This window comes from Acinonyx jubatus, chromosome B4, assembly GCF_027475565.1.
Source record: "Acinonyx jubatus isolate Ajub_Pintada_27869175 chromosome B4, VMU_Ajub_asm_v1.0, whole genome shotgun sequence".
NCBI lineage: Eukaryota > Metazoa > Chordata > Mammalia > Carnivora > Felidae > Acinonyx > Acinonyx jubatus.
Window position 1 is genome coordinate 70,955,419 of NC_069387.1, and position 5,975 is coordinate 70,961,393.

Genomic DNA, 5,975 nt, shown 5'->3' on the forward strand with positions numbered 1-5,975 from the left:
TCATATACCTTTTCAGTGAATATAGAAAATAAGAGAATGAATGTCAAGTAGCTGAATATGATTTGTACTGTAAGGGAGATGCCAATAAATCCATCATAAGTTGAAAATGTCATAAGTCAGAAATGCATTTAATACATCCCACCAACCAAACACCCTAGCTTAGCCTAGCCCACTTTAAACGTGCTCAGAACATTTACATTAGCCTATAGTTGTGCAAGATCATCTAACACAAAACCTATTTTATACTTCAGTGTTGCATAGCTCATGCAAATTATTGAATACTGTACTGAAAGTGAAAGCCAGAACGGTTGTACGGGCACAGAGAGGTTGTAAGCGTATGAGCTGTTTACTCTCCCGAACCTGTGGCTGCAGCTCACTGCCACTGCCCAGCGTCATGAGAGAGTATCATACCCCATATCGCTAGCCTGGGAAAAGAGCAAAATTCAAAATCTGAAGTACAGTTTCTGCTGAATATGTATCCCTTTTGCAGAATCACAAAGTCAAAAAAATCAAGTCAAGCCATCCTAAGTTAGGGACTGTCTGTATATAATAGGCCCTCACGAGTTTCCATCAGATTATAAACTCCTTGAGTGCCAGTTCTGAGTCTCGTTTACCATTGTATCCCAAGTGCACACACATATTTAGACTCAATATTTGTTGAGTAAGGAGAACATTGATATAAAATGTGAGTTAGCTATTTTTATCTCCATCACTTCCTTCCCTCCCCGTGACCCCACCCACGGAAGGAGGAAGCTCACATACAGAGTGAAGTAACTTGCCTGCACTGGCCCGGTTTGTAAGTAGCCGACTCAAGATTCAAACCAAATCCAGGCCTCACTGGATCCACATTTTGAGGTCTTTTCACCCTGAACCTGGATAAGTACTCTTTCTTGAGGGCAGACTTGGAGACAAGTAAGATATTTGTGCACCAATGGATGGAGAAAAACAATCTGAAGGAAAAAGGGGCCGGGGGGTGGGTGGAGGACGGTCAGAGGAGATGTTTTTATGTTTTAAAATTTGGCTAGTACTGCACAACCCTGCAGCTGTGGTAATTCTCCCCTCTCCTTGTTTCTTAGAGGGGAGACACTGAGCTAAAGCACCCTTCTCATTTTATTCTACCAATCTATGGCATAGCTAGAACTTTTGGATCCCTATGGGAGGAAAAAGTTTAAATAAATTTCTTTAAAGACTCCTTGTTAAATGGCCAGATTAACAGATGTTCGGCCTTCAGCCCTGGGTGTACTTTACACTAGAGAGGAGAGGAAGAGAGAAGCCACCCACAGGGCTAACATGTTCTAACTCTAGCTGGTTTGCAGTGCCTTTCACAGTTTCATTATCACTATTACAGCAGCGTACAAGAGTCCCTGATCCTCAACAAGATAAGTCATTGCTCTTCAGCAAGAGGGAAGCAGAACTAGGTCCCCTGTGCAGAGGGGTCAATTGATGATTGTTATGAATTATGAATTAGAGGCATATTGTTTTTGGCAACCATCTGATAAGAAGGATATTGGCTGACTAGGTTTTAGTTGGATGCTTTTGCAGAGATATTGATGTATTAAAAAAAGCAAGGGAGGGGTGCCTGGGTGGTTCAGTCAGGTAAGCATCAGACTCTTGATTTCGGCTTAGGTCATGATCTCATGGTTCGTGGGTTCGAGCCCTACATCGAGCTCTGAGCTGAGTATGGAGCCTGCTTAAGATTCTCTCTCTCTCTCTCTCTCTCTCTCTCTCTCTCAAAAAAAAAAAAAAAAGCAGATGAAGATGACAAATTCCAGAGGAATGAAAAAATTCCAGATGTTCTCTGTTTAGATTCAGAAATGCTTCCTCTATGGTCTCCCTGAACTACTGGCTGACTTGCAAAACAGAAACTTATAATTGACCATCCTTCCATATGTCTTCTCAGGATCCACTCACTCACAATAAAATAAATTAATATTTATTCATTTCATTGGGTGTGTGCGTGTGTGTGTGTTCCCAGGTTTAGAAAATTTCTGCAGTTATTATTTGCAAATACTGGATTTGGTCTCAGATACCTATGACAAAATCACTTAATACTTTTAATTAATGCTCTTTTCTCTCTCTCTCTTCATCCTTTCATTTTAACCCCTTCTACCACTTATTCTTCTTTTTCTCTAATCTGAATCACAAAGATAGATTCAGGGTGAGCATTTGAAAACCGTGTCACTTCCTTCCTGATCTGCCTCGAGACGTGAGGAAGAAAGATGCTTTTGCCATCCCAGGTCTAAACTTTGTGGATACTCTTTTGTACGAAGCTGTAACCACAGAGGATAGTCAGAGAAAATGCCTTCAGTCCAGACTGTTTCCCGGGGCCTGGACTGCATCTCCACGTGGATGATGGACACCCCTACAGAAATCAAGACTACCCGACATCCACTCCAGTGGTGGTGAGATATATAGACTAAGGAGACTCTGCCCTTACTTGAACTTTGTGTCTTCTGAGGTTTAGATTAGATCCTGATAGAAAAAATTGTTCCCAAATTAAAACATATAAGAAAATGAGCGCCTGGGTGGCTCAGTCAGTCAAGTGTCCAACTCTTGATTTCAGTTCAGGTCATGATCTTGTGGTTTGTGGAATGGAGCCCCACGTCCAGCTCAGTGCTGACAGCATGGAGCCTGCTTGGGATTCTCTCTCTCTCCCTGTCTCTCTGCTCCTCCTCTGCTTACACTCTCTCTCAAAAGAAATAAATAAACATTTTTTAAAAACATATGAGGAAAGATAATAAAGGAGCACAAATGCATTTGGGAAGGGGGAGAACTTGGGACCAGACTGGGGTTTAAATTCTTGACCTAGTGAAGAAAAAGTATCATGAAGCCAGTACATTTTGGAACTTGTAGGCCTTTGGTAAAAAATATTGTGTCTTTTCTGTTTTCTTGCTATCATGTGAGAGAGACGGAGCAGGAGCAGCAGGGAAGGGTAGGTAGGGCAGGGTGGGTGCAGCCCAGGAGAGGAGAGTGAAGGGAAGCAGATTTAGGTCCCAGAAGTTCCTTGTAAAGAAGAAATGATGTAAGCTCTTCCTTTCATGCCCAGTTTTGGGTTGTTTTTTTTTTTTTAATGTTTATTTATTTTGCAGAGAGAAGAGAGAAAAAGAGCACATGTGACCAGGGGAGGGACAGAGAGGGGGGGAAGAGGATCCGAAGTGGGCTCTTGCACTGACAGCACAAAGCCCAATGTGGGGCTCAAACTCACAAACCTTGAGATCATGACCTCAGCCAAAATCAGATGCTCAACCGACTGAGCCACCCAGGCGCCCCTGTCATGCCCAGTTTTAAAATGTAATCAATTTTCAGGGCGCCTGGGTGGCTCAGTCGGTTGAGCATCCGACTTCGGCTCAGGTCACGATCTCACGGTTCGTGAGTTGAAGCCCCACGTTGGGCCCTGGGCTGATGGCTCAGAGCCTGGAGCCTGCTTCCGATTCTGTGTCTCCCTCTCTCTCTGCCCCTCCCCTGTTCATGCTCTGTCTCTCTCTGTCCCAAAAATAAATAAACGTTAAAAAAAAATTTAAAAAAAATGTAATCAATTTTCTACTTGGAAGGTAGAGGAGATGGGGTAGTTCCAAAGGCTAGTGAAAACAAACATGGTCCTAAACAAGGGCTACACATGGTACTAACTGGTTGTAAAACAAACATCCTTAGTGATCCATACTTACTAATCCACACATAGCAAAGGAATGAATCGTCTGGAAAGTCATTGAAAAGTGTAAATTAATACACTCAGGATTATTTAGGAACACTATACCTTACAAAAATGACTAGACAAGAGACTTATTAGTGGCTAAAAAAAGTCTTGAAATTATGTTACTTAACAGACCTTTCATTCCTGGAATGCAAGAAATACACGAAAATCCCTCATTGCTACGCAGCCCTTCCCCTGGTGTCAAGAGCAGATATAGAGTCCACAAGCTGCTCTCATGCCCCTCCAGCACAGCAGCCAGTGACAGCTTCCCTGGGAAGGCTGCTGGAGGAGGGAGGAACGTGGTACATCTGATTATCAAGAATGAGGTGGCCCCACTTTGCAATGAACAGTGTGGCGTCCATGGCCTCACTAGCAAGTCAAACGAGTGACACTTACTAATGTGTTTAGAGATTTTTTTTTATATACCATAGTGGTTTTGTTTTGTTTTGTTTCGCCTCTCTTACCAGAGCATGTACTATAGAAAGATCCTAGGACAGTGTTCTATAGCCTCACATCAAAAAATAAGTAAGGGGCCTGGGAGGCTCAGTTGGTTAAACATTCGACGTTGGCTCAGGTTGTGATCTCAGGGTTAGTGGGCTCAAGCCCCACATTGAAGCCTGGAGCCTACTTCAGATTCTGTGTCTCCCTCTCTCTCTGCCCCTCCCTGCTTGCTCACGCTCTCTCTCTCTCTCAAAATAAACATTTAAAAAAAGTTTTTTTTTTTAAATAAGTAAATAAAAGAGGATCCCATGCTCAAATACAGTTAAGACAAGCTTCGTCAAAGATAAGCAGGATTTATTTCAGGAGGGCTTCTGAGGGGCTTTGTAAATCCCAAAGAGGGTGTGGAACATGTCCCTAATGTACTTGGTCACCAAACTCTATTTCCTTTTTCTTCTTCTCCCTTTAAATTTTTTTTTTTGTCTTTACGGGTGACTGGGTGGCTCAGTTGGTTGGGCAGCCGACTTCAGCTCAGGTCATGATCTTGTGGTTTATGAGTTCTAGCCCCCTCCTCAGGCTCTGTGCTGACATCTCAGAGCCTGGAGCCTGCTTGGGATCCTGGGTCTCCCTCTCTCTCTGTGCCCCTCCCCCACTCGTGCTGTCTCTCTGTCTCTCAAAAATGAGTAAATGCTAAAAAACATTAAAAAATAAGTAAATAAAAATTTTGTCTTTAAACCAAGTCATGTCAAAGGGTTAGAATACTAAAGCCAAAGACCTACTTAGAGGTTCAGTATGTCATTTATTCAACAAATGTTTATGAAACCAGTCAGACAGCAATACTTAATAGGCACCTGCTATGCACCAGGAACTATCCTAGCTGTTGGGTCCAGGGAGGTGAAAGAAGACAAAGTCCTGGCCCTCAGTGAGCTCACATTTACTGAAGAAAGATGGGCAACAAACAAGTAAAGAAGCAAGTCTCACAAGTGCAGTGGAGAAATAAAAGAGCCTAATGCAACCCATGTGAGCTGAAAGCTGAATGAAAAGGAGGATGGAGCCTTGTGAGGACTGGAAGGAGCCTTCCCAGGAAAGAGAAACAGCAAATGCAAAGGCCTTGACATGGAACCCAATTGGCTGGCATTCAGAGAATGCCTGAGGCGGTGGGAACTGTTCCAACAAGGGGAGAGTGAAGGAGATGAAGGCAGGGCAGCATGGCGGGGTGAGGGAGCACCCAGAGGCTTTTGTCTGGGGCTTGTTTTTACTTTTTATTTTGAGGTACTTTCTAAGTTATAAAGAAGATGCAAAAGTATACAAAAAGCGTCCATATACCTTCTGCCTAAATTCCCCTACAAATCCATAGTACAATCATCTAAATTAGGGAATTAATATTGATATAAGCCTATCACCTAAGAGATCCCACTTATCTTCGACAGTTGTCCTAATAATAATATCCTTTATAGCAAATTTCTTTTTCTTTTGTTACAGGACCCAATCTAGAATCATGAGCTGCATTTAATTGTCATATCTTTTTCTTTTTAATGTTTGTTTATTTTTGAGACAGAGAGAGACAGAGCATGAGTGGAGGAGGGGGACAGAGAGAGAGGGAGACACAGAATCCAAGGCAGGCTCCAGGCTCTGAGCTGTCAGCACAGAACCCGACGTGGGGCTCGAACTCACGAGCTGTGAGATCGTGACCTGAGCCGAAGTCAGACGCCCAACTGACTGAGCCACCCAGGTGCCCCAATTGTCATATCTTTTAAATCTACTTCAATCTAGAATATTTCCTCTGTCTTTCTTGTATTTTGAGACCTACACATTTTTCAAGGTCGCAGACCAATTATTTTATAGA

At 42.9% G+C, this 5,975-nt stretch overlaps 1 long non-coding RNA gene across 1 annotated transcript; it reads left to right on the plus strand.

The window, feature by feature from the left end:
- The first annotated feature begins 769 nt into the window (after positions 1-769).
- LOC113592954 (uncharacterized) lies at positions 770-1,945 on the plus strand. The gene is made up of 2 exons (XR_003412949.2): positions 770-912; positions 1,753-1,945. It is a non-coding gene; the product is annotated as an uncharacterized LOC113592954 (long non-coding RNA).
- The last annotated feature ends 4,030 nt before the right edge of the window (positions 1,946-5,975 follow it).